The sequence below is a fragment of the Ranitomeya variabilis genome, chromosome 1 (genome assembly GCF_051348905.1).
Source record: "Ranitomeya variabilis isolate aRanVar5 chromosome 1, aRanVar5.hap1, whole genome shotgun sequence".
Classification (NCBI taxonomy): Eukaryota; Metazoa; Chordata; class Amphibia; order Anura; family Dendrobatidae; genus Ranitomeya; species Ranitomeya variabilis.
Window position 1 is genome coordinate 816453008 of NC_135232.1, and position 15697 is coordinate 816468704.

Sequence of the window (15697 nt, forward strand, 5' to 3'; positions counted from 1 at the left end):
TTTACATCCGCATGCAGTGCGATTGCTATCAGACTGCAATGCGATTTTAACATGAGCTTTTACATAGAGAAATTCTCTGTCATTTACACATCATTTTTAAAGGAAATATTTTACAATGCATATATAGATATAAATAGATATATTAGATAAATAGGTTAAAAGCTGGCAATTCATCTGCCGCGTACTGTAAAATCACAGTGACAGGTTAGAATAGAATAGATATATGCATATACACTGTGTTCCAAATTATTATGCAAATTAGATTTAAGTGTCGTAAAGATTTAATTGTTTTGTTTTTCAAATAAACTCGTGGATGGTATTGTGTCTCAGGGCTCAATGGATCACTGAAATCAATCTGAAACACGTGATAGTTTTCAAGGTGATTCTAATTAAAGGAAAACTACTTAAAAATGATGTTCCACATTATTAAGCAGGTCACAGGTTTCAAGCAATATGGGAAATAAAAAGGATCTCTCTGCTGCTGAAAAGCATCAAATAGTGCAATGCCTTGGTGAAGGGATGAAAACAATAGATATTTCCCGAAAACTTAAGCGTGATCATCATACTGTGAAGAGATTTGTGGCTGAATCTGAGCACAGACGTGTTCGTGCTGATAAAGGCAGAATGAGGAAGGTTTATGCCAGGCAAGTTCATCGGATTAAGAGAGCAGCTGCTAAAAAGCCATTACAAACCAGCAAACAGATATTTGATGCTGCTGGTGCCTCTGGAGTCCCTCGGACCTCAAGGTTTAGGATCCTTCAAAGGCTTGCTGTGGTGCATAAACCTACTATTCGGCCACCCCTAAACAGTGTTCACAAGCAGAAACGGTTGCAGAGGGCCCAGACATACATGAAGACTAATTTTCAAACAGTCTTGTTTACTGATGAGTGTCGAGCAACTGTGGATGGTCCAGATGGATGGAGTAGTGGATGGTTGGTGGATGACCACCATGTCCCAACAAGGCTGCGACGTCAGCAAGGAGGTGGAGGAGTCATGTTTTGGGCTGGAATCATGGGGAAACAGCTGGTAGGGCCCTTTAACCCCTTCACCCCCAAGGGTGGTTTGCACGTTAATGACCGGGCCAATTTTTACAATTCTGACCACTGTCCCTTTATGAGGTTATAACTCTGGAACGCTTCAACGGATCTTGGCGATTCTGACATTGTTTTCTCGTAACATATTGTACTTCATGATAGTGGTAAAATTTCTTCGATATAATTTGCGTTTATTTGTGAAAAAAACGAATATTTGGCGAAAATTTTGAAAATTTCGCAATTTTCCAACTTTGAATTTTTATGCCCTTAAATCACAGACATATGTCACGCAAAATACATAATAAGTAACATTTCCCACATGTCTACTTTACATCAGCACAATTTTGGAACCAAAATTTTTTTTTGTGACGGAGTTATAAGGGTTAAAAGTTGACCAGCAATTTCTCATTTTTACAACACCATTTTTTTTAAGGGACCACATCTCATTTGAAGTCATTTTGAGGGGTCTATATGATAGAAAATACCCAAGTGTGACACCATTCTAAAAACTTCACCCCTCAAGGTACTCAAAACCACTTTCAAGAAGTTTATTAACCCTTCAGGTGTTTCACAGGAATTTTTGGAATGTTTAAATAAAAATGAACATTTAACTTTTTTTCACAAAAAATTTATTTCAGCTCCAATTTGTTTTATTTTACCAAGGGTAACAGGAGAAAATAGACCCCAAAATGTCTTGTACAATTTGTCCTGAGTACGCTGATACCCCATATGTGGGGGTAAACCACTGTTTGGGCGCATGGCAGAGCTCGGAAGGAAAGGAGCGCCATTTGACTTTTCAATGCAAAATTGACTGGAATTGAGATGGGACGCCATGTTGCATTTGGAGAGCCCCTGATGTGCCTAAACATTGAAACCCCCTACAAGTGACACCATTTTGGAAAGTAGACCCCCTAAGGATCTTATCTAGATGTGTGTTGAGCACTTTGACCCAACAAGTGCTTCACAGAAGTTTATAATGCAGAGCCGTAAAAATAAAAAATCATATTTTTTCACAAAAATGATCTTTTCGCCCCCATTTTTTTATTTCCCCAAGGGTACGAGAAGAAATTAGACCACAAAAGTTGTTGTGCAATTTGTCCTGAGTACGACGATACCCCATATGTGGGGGTAAACCACTGTTTGGGCGCATAGAAGAGCTTGGAAGGGAAGGAGCGCTATTTTACTTTTCAATGCAAAATTGACTGGAATTAAGATGGGATGCCATGTTGCGTTTGGAGAGCCCCTGATGTGCCTAAACATTAAAAACCCCCACAAGTGACACCATTTTGGAAAGTAGACCCCCTAAGGAACTTATCTAGATGTGTTTTGAGAGCTTTGAACCCCCAAGTGTTTCACTACAGTTTATAACGCAGAGCCGTGAAAATAAAAATTCTTTTTTTTTCACAAAAATGATTTTTTAGCCCCCAGTTTTGTATTTTCGCAAGGGTATCAGGATAAATTGGACCCCAAAAGTTGTTGTCCAATTTGTCCTGAGTACGCTGATACCCCATATGTGGGGGGGAACCACTGTTTGGGCGCATGACAGAGCTCGGAAGGGAAGGAGCGCCATTTGGAATGCAGACTTAAATGGATTGGTCTGCAGGCGTCACGTTGCATTTGCAGAGCCCCTGATGTACCCAAACAGTACAAACCCCCCACAAGTGACCCCATATCGGAAACTAGACCCCCCAAGGAACTTATCTAGATGTGTTGTGAGAACTTTGAACCCCCAAGTGTTTCACTACAGTTTACAACGCAGAGCCGTGAAAATAAAAAATCTTTTTTTTCCCACAAAACTTATTTTTTGGCCCCCAGTTTTGTATTTTCCCAAGGGTAGCAGGAGAAATTGGACCCCAAAAGATGATGTCCAATTTGTCCTGAGTACGCTGATACCCCATATGTTGGGGTAAACCCCTGTTTGGGCACACGGGAGAGCTCTGAAGGGAAAGAGCACTGTTTTCCTTTTTCAACGCAGAATTGGCTGGAATTCAGATCGGATGCCATGTCCCGTTTGGAGAGCCCCTGATGTGCCTAAACAGTGGAAATCCCCCAATTATAACTGAAACCCTAATCCAAACACACCCCTTACCCTAATCCCAACAGTAACCCTAACCACTCCTCTATCCCAGACACACCCAACCCTATTCCCAACCGTAAATGTAATCCAAACCCTAACCCTATCTTTAGCCCCAACCCTAACTGTAGCCCCAACCCTAGCCCCAACCCTAACCCTAGCCCTAACCCTAGCAATAACCCTAGCCCTATCACTAGCCCTAACACTAGCCCTAACCCTAGCCCTAACCCTAGCCCTAACCCTAGCCCCAACCCTAGCCCTAACCCTAGCCCTAACCCTAGCCCCAACCCTAGCCCTAACCCTAGCCCTAACCCTTGCCCTAACCCTAACCCTAGCCCTAACTCTAGTCCTAACTCTAGCCCTAACCCTAATGGGAAAATGGAAATAAATACATTTTTTAATTTTTTTATTTTTCCCTAACTAAGGGGGTGATGAAGGGGGGTTTGATTTACTTTTATAGCGGGTTTTTTAGCGGATTTTTATGATTGGCAGCCGTCACACACTGAAAGATGCTTTTCATTGCAAAAAATATTTTTTGCGTTACCACATTTTGAGAGCTGTAATTTTTCCATATTTGAGTCCACAGAGTCATGTGAGATCTTGTTTTTTGCGGGACGAGTTGACGTTTTTATTGGTAACATTTTCGGACACGTGACATTTTTTGATCGCTTTTTATTCCGATTTTTGTGAGGCAGAGTGATCAAAAACCAGCTATTCATGAATTTCTTTTGGGGGAGGCATTTATAACATTCCGCGTTTGGTAAAATTGATAAAGCAGTTTTATTCGTCGGGTCAGTACGATTACAGCGATATCTCATTTATATCATTTTTTTATGTTTTGGCGCTTTTATACGATAAAAACTATTTTATAGAAAAAATAATTATTTTGGTATCGCTTTATTCTCAGGACTATAACTTTTTTATTTTTTTGCTGATGATGCTGTATGGTGGCTCGTTTTTTGCGGGACAAGATGACGTTTTCAGCGGTACCATGGTTATTTATATCAGTCTTTTTGATCGCGTGTTATTCCACTTTTTGTTCGGCGGTATGATAATAAAGCGTTGTTTTTTGCCTCCTTTTTTTTTTTTTTGCTTACGGTGTTTACTGAAGGGGTTAACTAGTGGGGCAGTTTTATAGGTTGGGTCGTTACAGATGCGGCGATACTAAATATGTGTACTTTTATTGTTTTTTTTATTTTATTTAGCAAAAGAAATGTATTTATGGCAATAATATTTTTTTTTTTTCTTTATTTAGGATATTTTTTTTATTTATTTTTTTACACATGTGGGGAATTTATTTTTAACTTTTTTACTTTGTCCCAGGGGGGGACATCACAGATCATTGATCTGGCAGTGTGCACAGCACTCTGCCAGATCTGCAATCTGCTGTGCAGGGCTGCAGGCTTACCAAGTGTCTGCTCTGAGCAGACACTCGGTAAGCCACCTCCCTCCCTGCAGGACCCGGATGCCGCGGCCATCTTGGATCCGGGACCTGCGGCGAGGAGGGAGGCGTTGCTCCGGGGGTCTCAGGGAAGCCCGCAGGGAGCCCCCTCCCTGCGCGATGCTTCCCTATACCGCCGCATGTATACTGCATGTTTGATCGCGGTGTGCCGGGGGCGGTCCGTGACCGCTCCTGGCACATAGTGCCGGATGTCAGCTGCGATATGCAGCTGACACCCGGCCGCGATCGGCCGCGCTCCCCCCGTGAGCGCGGCCGATCGCGTATGACGTACTATCCCGTCGGTGGTCATACGGGCCCACCCCACCTCGACGGGATAGTACGTCAGATGTCAGAAAGGGGTTAAGGTTCCTGAAGGTGTGAAAATTACCTCTGCAAAATTAATAAAGTTTCTGACTAACTTTCTTCCATGGTATAAAAAGGAGAACCGTGCCTTCAGGAACAAAATCATCTTCATGCATGACACTGCACCATCTCATGCTGCAAAGAATACCTCTGAGTCATTGGCTGCTATGGGCATAAAAGGAGATAAACTCATGGTGTAGCCACCATCTTCCCCTGACCTCAACCCTATAGAGAACATTTGGAGTATCATCAAGCAAAAGATCTATGAGGGTGGGAGGCAGTTCACATCAAAACAGCAGCTCTGGGAGGCTATTCTGACTTCATGCAAAGAAATACAAGCAGAAACTCTCCAAAAACTCACAAGTTAAATGGATGCAAGAACTGTGAAGTTGATATCAAACAAGGGGTCCTATGGTAACATGTAACTTGGCCTGTTAGGATGTTTTGGAGTTAAATAGCTTTTTTGTTCAGTGAATGTGACCTAATGCTGCAAATTCCACAAATGAGCATTTTCAGTTCTTTAAAACATATCAAATGTTTAGAAATTCTACTGTGCCTAATAATTTGGAGATTATACTGTTATCATTGGGAGGTTTCTCCAATAAAATTCGATGTATATTCTACATTTGATGACTTTTATTAGACTGACTATCATTTGCCCCGACCCTTTAGGAAAATCCGAGAAAAATGTAATTTGCATAATAATTTGGAACATAGTGTAGAATAGATAGCTATATAGATGTCAGTGACACACACATATATATGTATATATTACATAGAAGAAAAGCCAGCAATTCATCTGCCGTGTACTGTAAAATCACTGCAGGAGCCGACAGGATAGAAGAGATGGATTACATAAAGTAAATACATATAGAATAGGTAGATATCAAGAGGTCTGTGACAAATTAAATTAGTTCAGTGTGTGTGCAGCTTACTGTACATGTATTTAATAAAATATTTTTCTGAAAAAAATTGCGTGTGCTCCCGCATAATTTTCTTAAACAGCAGAGGGAAAGCCAACAGCAGGGGGCAGATATAGCCTGGGAAGGAGGTAATACCCATAGAGCTTCCAAGGCTATTAATATCAGCTCACAGCTGTATAATTAGCCTTTACAGGCTATTAAAATGGGGGACCTGAAAAAAGATGACATTGGGTCCCACTATAATTAATAACCAGCAAAGGCTATACAGACAGCTACAGGCTGATGTTAATAGCCTAGGTAGGGGTCATGGATACTGCCACCCCAGGCTAAAAACATCAGCTGTCAGCCGCCCCGAAAAGGTGCATCTCTAAGTTGTGCAAATTCTGGCACTTAGCCTCGCTCTTCCGACTTGCCCTGTAGCGGTGGCAAGTGGGGTGATGCTCGGATAGAATGTCACAACTAAAATGGCGATCACAGGCGCTACTGCGCATGCGCCTGATTCTAGATGCCACAACCAGAATGGTGTTAAAAAGTGCTCTGTTAGGATGCCTCAACCAAAATGGCAATTATAGGTGCTACTGCGCAGGCGCCTGACTTTAGATGCGACATACTGATTTTGATTGGCCTTTAATCTGACATGTGACTATGGCGTAAGCGGAAGCGCTGAGACATGCGCAGTAGGTAATTCAGAACGCCGATAACATGCTGGATCCTCTATAAACGTCATGTCTCTCCAGAGGTAAGCGTTAATAAAAGAAAGGACAATTATTCACTGAATGAAATGATTCATTTAATGAACACTGTACACCAATAGCACTGAAGCACTTTGTATACAAATTGTAATTTATAATATACATGTGGTTAACTAATTGGCTATTATTAGGGGATGATGGGGATGTGTCTATATATATGCTGTATGAAGTAATTCTCACTGCTTGAGAAAGGCTCATTCAGAGCCGAAACGTTGCACGGAGATGTGGGTTAAATAAATTCCTGCATATTATCTCAAAGAATATGGAGTGCTGCCTGTTTTTGTGAAGTATATGGACTTAAAGCAACCAGTGGACAGGTTGTCTGGGGCCTTGCACCCGAAGATAAGTATAGGATTTGTGCTGTTCCATTTTTTATGCTATATATATATATATATATATATAGATAGATAGATAGATAGATAGATAGATAGATAGATAGATAGATAGAAAGATACATAGAGGAAAAGCCGGTAATTCAGCCGCCGTGTTCTGTAAAATCACTGCAAGAGCCGACAGGATAGAAGAGATGGATTACATACAGTAACTACAAATAGAATAGGTAGATATATAGATGTCTGTGACAAATACAATTAGTACAGTGTATGTGCAAATTACTGGACATGTATTTAATTAATAAAAGATTATTTTACGGGAAAAAATGGCGTGGTCTCCGGTGCAATTTGCAACCAGCAGTGGGAAAGCCAGTGACTGGGGGCAGATGTTTATAGCCTGGGAAGGGGGTAATACCCATGGAGCTTCCCAGGCTATTAATATCAGCTCACAACTGTATACTTAGCCTTTACTGGCTATTAAAATGGGGATCTGTAAAAAAAATGACGTGGGGTCCCCCTAGAATTAATAACCAGCAAAGGCTATGCAGACCGCTGCAGGCTGATATTAATAGCCTAGGAAGGGGCCATGGATATTGGCTTCCCTGGCTAAAAACATCAGCACTCAGCCGCCCCAGAAAAGGCTCGACTCTAAGATGCGCCAATTCTGGTGCTTAGCCTCGCTCTTCCTTCTTGCCCTGCAGCGGTGGCAAGGGGGGTAATAGTTGTGGGGGTTGATGTCACCTTTGTGACATCAAGCCCCGAGGTTAGTAATGAAGAGGCGTCAATCAGATGCCCCTATTACTAACCCCATAGTCACATTGTTAAGAAAACACTGACACCCAGTAAAAAATCCTTTAATTGAAATAAAGACAGACTCCTTTAATATTTACCACACCTAATTCCTGCACAGTCCTCAATCTCCTGTAATAAAAGTGAAATAACAAACCAACAATATACCCATACCTGTCCGTCGTTGTGTCCCACGCAGTAATCCATATCTGTGGGATATCCAGTTTTCAACATGGACGGTGCCAAGATGCGACTGTCCTGGCTGAAAACCACTGGTGCATTAGCTGCTGAGAGCGGAGCTTCAGTGACTAACGGTGACGTCACTGAAGCTGCGCTCCCTCACAGCCTGAACTGTGGTGAACTGTGGACCCTGGGAAAATGACAGTGTGAGTGCGGAGCATTTATTCTCGCATCCTTTGACTTGCGTTGGTGAGTCTCGTCCGAGATGCGCAGCAAATCACAGCATGCTGCAATTTTTTTCTCAGTCTGATGTCAGCTGAGAGAAAAATCGCAGATGAGATGTCACCCATTGCATAACATTGGTCAGAGTGCAATCCGATTTCTTCTCGGCTTGCACTCGTCCGTTTTCTCGCAAATGAGTATAAGCCCTAAGGTAAAGCCTGATTCAACTAATACAGACTTTCACATTACTGAGGTAGATGACAGTTGGTGCAACTTACTTCTTCTGGCTTTCTATCAGTCTTGATGAATTACATTATTGTGGGTAGTTGACATTGTGGCATTTGATATCTTAGTATAGACTGTAATGCAGTATCTGTCTATATCAATATGTCCAATAGCTTTAGCCTGAAACATCAATGTTGCTGCAGAAAGCATAATTTTTTTTTTAAACAAAACACTGTAAATTCAGCCTAAGGTAATGTTCACAAGGTGCGTTTTTTCGCATTTTCCCCCATGCGTTCTTGCCGCAAAAAAAGCACAGTGTTGTACTAGCAAAGTGAATGAGATTTCTGAAATCTTACACACATGCTGTCTATTTTTCTTGGTATGCAAATTGCCTCTTGAGGAAGAGGACTTGAACTCTATAGCGCCACCTGGTGGAAGTAGCGATCCTACAAGTCACAACCCTTTAACGAGCCTTGCAATGTGACTTAGGATAAAAGCCAAATCAGCATTTCAATTTGCAGTGTTTCGGTGTATGAATTGATGCAGTTTCAACTCTGCAGCATGTCAATCAATTCTTTCAGCATTTTTGCAGCGTTTTTCACCTGTTCAAATAGACGGGAAAAAAATTAACCAAACAACACAGCAAAAACCTGTAACTGCTTTCCTGAGGCGGCTTCGTCAATGTCTTTTCAGATGTTTTAGCAGCGAGACACTGCAGCAAGTCTTTTACTCTATACTTTGAGGTATGGCGAGCTGGCCATTTCTGTTACAATATACGGGTCACGTCTTTCAACAGCTCCAGGGTTTCCAAATCCTGAACATGTATGTACTAAGCAATATCATTTTGACATTGCTGTGCATTATGTTCATTTTATGGGATGCGTTTGCGAAGCTTTTTCAGGTAGATTTCGAGCTGGTATCTGTACATGACGTCTTTTTCAGACAGGTCCTCTCTGAATCCCATCTGAAATAGAGAAAAATGCTCAAAAGAATGCACATATACACTTTCTATGTAAAAATGACTTGCTCTTCATATGTTCAGTCTTCTGATCCTCTTTTAACTGCTTTAGGTTTACAAAGACGCCTGGAGGTGAAATTATGTGATCTGACTATTCTTCAGGCATTTTCTTTTCTGAAGAGGCTCTATGCTTTACAATCAAGGTAAAAGTGAAGGCTCAGAAGATGTCGAGGCATCTTTTCAAATATTTTTCCTGCGTTGTTGCTTGAAAAATTACTGATTTCTTCATTGTTGAATGGGGTTAAAAAGACTGAAAAATCACTAGTGAAAAAAATGCAGCAAAAATGCTGGAAAAACGCTAAAAAAAAACCCCAATGGTGGCCAAATACTTAGAAAAAGTGTTCATGAGAAACAACACTAACAAAGACACTTCAGGGAAAAAAAAGGCCAGCGTTTCCCAGGGCGATTTTCCTCTCGAAAAACTCAACGGGTTTGCTCACCTAAAATAAAAGTGACATAATGGATTTTGTACACAGAGACTTTCTCACACAGTTTTTTTGGGTATCTAAAGATGTTTGCTGAAAGTAGTGATGAGCGCAAGTGCTCGTTACTCAAGTTTGCCGAGGGTGCTCTGGTATGTACTGAGTAGCGCAGGTGCTCGAGTGTTCACGTACCCACGGCCTCATATATCACCTCTGTTAGACAGCCAGAAAACATGCCGGGATTGCCCCTGTTTGTATGCAATCCCCACATATTTTGTGGTTGTGTAATAGCGGGGACGTGAACATGTCACTCGAGCGCCCGCGCTACCCAGTGCATATCAAAGCACCCGCGCTACTCGATTAACCGGCACTTGGGCTCATCACTAGCTGGGAGCCAATCACAAGTTCTGAAGAAGTCTGCACAGCTCTTTTTTGCAATTTTGAGGGCTGCAGCCTTCTTTTGTAGCATGCTCAGCATGAGCAATTTTTAAGGTGACATTCTCTATAGGCTTTTCAATATGATTGCACAAAACACTTCTACAGAAACAAACAGTCCTGCAATCCAACACCATAGCTGTCCTCTGATAGTTATCTGGAAAGCAGTAGAATTTACTAGTCTTGTATCACAAATGACCTTGTTGACCACATCTACAATTCAGCTTTCTTCTTATAAATTGTCCTGGACATTTAAGTGTCCTTGGGCAGCAGCATCTTGTCTCCAACTCTTCTTAAGGCCCCGTCTCACATAGCGATTTACCAACGATCACGACCAGCGATACGACCTGGCCGTGATCGTTGGTAAGTCGTTGTGTGGTCGCTGGGGAGCTGTCACACAGACAGCTCTCTCCAGTGACCAACGATCAGGGGAACGACTTCGGCATCGTTGAAACTGTCTTCAACGATGCCGAAGTCCCCCTGCAGCACCCGGGTAACCAGGGTAAACATCGGGTTACTAAGTGCAGGGCCGCGCTTAGTAACCCGATGTTTACCCTGGTTACCAAAAAAAACAAACAGTACATACTCACCATCTGATGTCCGTCAGGTCCCTTGCCGTCTGCTTCCTGCTCTGACTGAGTGCCGCCGTACAGTGAGAGCAGAGCGCAGCGGTGACGTCACTGCTGTGCTGTGCTCTCACTGTACGGCGGCTCAGTCAGAGCAGGAAGCAGACGGCAAGGGACCTGACGGACATCAGATGGTGAGTATGTAGTGTTTGTTTTTTTTTACATTTACGCTGGTAACCAGGGTAAACATCGGGTTACTAAGCGTGGCCCTGCGCTTAGTAACCCGATGTTTACCCTGGTTACCAGTGAAGACATCGCTGGATCGGTGTCACACACACCGATTCAGCGATGTCAGCGGGACCTCAACGACCAAAAAACGGCCCAGGCCATTCCGACACGACCAGCGATCTCGCAGCAGGGGCCGGGTCGCTGGTACGTGTCACACATAGCGAGATCGCTACTGAGGTCGCTGTTGCGTCACAAAACTTGTCACTCAGCAGCGATCTCGCTAGCGATCTCGCTATGTGAGACGGGGCCTTAACACACAAGACATATTCAGTGATCTATTAATATGGGTGTACCATATGAGCCGGCTGCATAACATGATGAGGAATCTGGCATAGGCTAAATACAAGGTCAGACCGTTTTTTTTTTTGTATTATTATTCTACTTAATAGACATATTAATGGGGATTTCCCAAATTTAAACTGTGTCTTGTCAGTGAGGAGCTGATAGCTAATGCCTTAGTGACCACTGTGGCCCGGTCTACCATTAAAAAACACAACAGCATTGGAATCTTAGCACTGGACCAGGGGAGGGTGAGTAACAGTCCTGCAACCCTATGGGAAAATGGGATTTTAAAACGGACAACCCCATTAAAGCCACTGGAGGCCAGGCTTTGTATATACATATACATGTTATCTTCTTTTTTTTCTATCATTTAGGATTTCTTTTATATTGTATCATTTTATTTATTTTATTACTTTTATCAAAAAAAGATCAGTGTAGATCTACAGTGGATTGTTAAAATTTGTGCACCCCTGGTCAAAATATGCAAGTTGAAGATGAAATGATCTCTAAAAGGCCTAAAGTTAAAGATAACACATTTCATTTGTATTTTAGGCAATATATACGGTATATAACAAAAAGGGAAATGGGCCAATAAAAAAGTATGGTTCTTTTAAACCCTTTATTTTAAAAAATCAGCCCTTATTAAGGCATACCTATTTCTGTTTTTAATGCATGTCTAAGAAAATCTTGATGCTTCCCTGAGTCCTTCGATTTAAGGTACCGTCACACTAAGCGACGCTGCAGCGATAGCGACAGCGATGCCGATCGCTGCAGCGTCGCTGTGTGGTCGCTGGAGAGCTGTCACACAGACCGCTCTCCAGCGACCAACGATGCCGAGGTCCCCGGGTAACCAGGGTAAACATCGGGTTGCTAAGCGCAGGGCCGCGCTTAGTAACCCGATGTTTACCCTGGTTACCAGCGTAAAATGTAAGTACATACTTACATGCGTCCCCCGGCGTCCGCTTCCTGTAATGACTGAGCGCCGGCAGTAGCAGGGCACAGCGGTGACGTCACCGCTGTGCTGTGGTTTCACTTTCAATTTGCGGCGCTCAGTCAGTGTGGGAAGCGGACGCCGGGGGAAGCATGTGAGTATGTACTGTTTGTTTTTTTTTACATTTTACGCTGGTAACCAGGGTAAACATCGGGTTACTAAGCGCGGCCCTGCGCTTAGTAACCCGATGTTTACCCTGGTTACCAGTGTAAAATATCGCTGGTATGGTTGCTTTTGCTGTCAAACACGGCGATACACGGCGACCTAGCGACCAAATAATGTGCAGACCTTCTAGCAGCGACCAGCAATTTCACAGCGGGATTCTGATCGCTGCTGCGTGTCAAATACAGCGATATCGCTCCCTAGGACGCTGCAACGTCACAGATCGCTGGCGACGTTGCTTAGTGTGACGGTACCTTTAGTCCCCATGTTGATTATATCTCTGATATACTTGTGAAATCTTCTGTGAATGAAGCCCAAAATCAGGTGTTAGGTAATGTCTAAGCCTTCCGCGTGTCTATCACTGGTGTGATGCAAACACAAAGGCATGTAGGAGCATATTTTCCTGTTGTCTTATTAGAATGAGTAATGAAGACACAAAGGAAGCAAAGAATTACTATTTAATGATTTACAGAGCAAACACTCTTCACAATAAACATATTTTACGGTGACAACATCATACAGTGGAGATGTAGAGGATTGCTATAAGGCCGGGGTCACACTTAACATATGAAAAATTGGTCTGAGTCTCCCTGCCGAGAGTCGCACAAGTATAATGCGAGTATCATGCAATCCGATTTTTCACACCTAGCATCTGATTTACATCCGAGTGCAATGTAATTGCTATCCGACTGCAATGCGATTTTAACATGAGATTTTACATAGAGCTATTCTCTATGTCATTTACACATTGTTTTCAAAGGAAATATTTATCAAAACAAACACACACACATATATATATATATATATATATATATATATATATATATATGATAGATAGATAGATAGATAGATAGATAGATAGATAGATAGATAGATAGATGAAAAGCCGGCAATTCATGTGCGCGCGTACAGTAATATCACACTGACAGGTTAGAATAAGACGCCCCCATTACTAACCCTATAGTCACATTGAAAGAAAACACAAGACACCCAGAAAAAGTTCTTTAATGAAAGAATGACACAGACTCCTTTAATATTCTTAATTAAACCATACTTACAACCTCGCCTAATTCCACCAAAGCCCTCGTTCTCCTGCAATAAACCAAAAATAGAAAAGAAAAAAAAAAATACACCATACCTGTCTGTCGTCCTGTCCTATGCCGTAATCCATATCGGGGGAGAAATAGTTTTCAACCTAGATGGTGCCAAGATGCGAATGTAAAATTTGCTGGAATCATTAGTGTCCCATTTGGAGAGCCCCTGATGTACCTAAACAATGGAAGTGACCCCATTTTCGAAACTAGACCCCTCAAGAAATGTATTTAGATGTGTGGTGAGCACCTTGAACCTTCAGGTGGTTCACAAAAGTTTATAACGTTGAGCTGTGAAAAAAAAAATCACTTTTTCTCCACAAAAATGTTATTTTAGCCCCCATTTTTTACTTTCACAAGCGTAACATTTGAAATTGCACCATACAATTTGTTGTGACATTTCTCCTCAGTACGCAGATACCCCATATGTGGGGGAATACTACGTTTGAGACACAGAGCAAAGCTCAGAAGGAAAGAAGCGCCATATTGGAGTTCAGATTTTGCTGGAATGGTTTGAGGGGGCCATGTCACATAGGCAGAGCCCCTGAGGTGCCAGAACAGCAGAAACCCCCTATATGTGAACTCATTTTACAAACTACATTCTCCAATGAATTCAGCTACGGTTGCAGTTATTATATTGACACCACATGTGCCTCACAGAATTTTATACCGTTGAGCAGAGAAGAAAGAATACATTGCATTTTTACCACTAAAATCTTGTTTTAGCCCTAAGTTGTTAATTTTTCTAAAGACTAATAACACATTTTTTTACATCAAGCTGAGGTTCATTTTTTCCTAGTACGCCAATACCCTACATGTATTCAGGAAGTATTTTTCAGGCACAGTGCAAAGACATACTACAATGCCAATTTTACTGTTATGGTTTGCGATGACCTACTAGGAGAGCCCCTGAGTTGCCAGAACAGCAGAAACCCCCCATAAGCGACCACATTTTACAAACTACATCTTTCATCTAGGGTTGCAGTGATCATATTGACATCACAGGTGTGACACAGAGTTTTATGCCATTGGGCAGTGAAGAAAAAATAATTACATTTTTACCACAAAAATTTTGTTTGAGCCCTAGATTTTACATTTTCAAACAAGAAGTGGGTAAAAATTCCAACAATTTCTCCGACAATTTCTGCTGAACGTGGCAATACCCCATATGTGGCTGTACAGCACTGCTCAGCTCAGCCATATGGAGAGACTCGGGAGGGACGGAGCGCTATTTGCCTCCTGGAGTGCAGATTTTCGTAGAATAGTTTGCTTACTCCATATACAGAGTCCTTAAGTGCAGAATCCCTCCCTCAAGTGATCCCATTTTGGAAATTATACCCCTCTGAGAATTTATCTACAGGTGTAGTGATGATTTTGACTCCATGGGTGTACCAGAAACAAGCAGCAATGATGAAAGGATTCAGGAATTTCCTTTGAGCCTGTTTGCCCTTATCCAAGATTGTATCTCACTGTCAGGACTCTGAACATTTTGATTACCTTTTGTGCATTACTGCCCTTTTCCAAGATGGCGTCTTTGGTCTCATGTGCACTGTGTCTTCCTGCTATATAACTCCACCCCAGCCTTTAGTCTGTGCTAGAGTATTCTGCCATGCATCCAGCTCCTGACGACTCCCTGGCTTTGCACCTGCACCTGCTCCTGTGAACCTGTGTGGAGATCCTGCTACTCAGCTCCGAGTTTCTGCTGCATACATCGGTTTCCAGTAATCCTCCATCTGGCTGCTTGTGTTTGTTTCCATCTGCATTTGCTGGACATGTAAGCTGTTGCTGCTCTGCTTAAACCTGAGACTATTACCCAGGCCTCCCTGGTTGTGCTAAGATATTATTTGAACTGCCTTATAAGCATATCTATCTGTGTTTGGACTACCAATGACTTATTCGTGTCAAGTATCATCAAGAATAATTGTGCTTCATAGACTTTCTGCGTGATTGCATTTTCCCCTGAAGTTCCCTATAGACTGTTAAGCTGCGTTTAATATTTACACCAAGTGTTGTGGACTTGAGTTTCTCTCTGCACCTGTTTGAATCACCGTGTGATAATATAGACTTTGCCACTTATAAAAGTGTGTCATGTAGTTGTCTTGTTCCA

At 42.2% G+C, this 15697-nt stretch overlaps 1 protein-coding gene across 1 annotated transcript in view; it reads right to left on the bottom strand.

Moving 5' to 3' along the window:
* The window catches only part of RASGEF1B (RasGEF domain family member 1B), a 659413-nt gene that overhangs the window by 40068 nt on the left and 603648 nt on the right, over positions 1 to 15697 (bottom strand). The gene's annotated exons all lie outside the window — the stretch shown is intronic.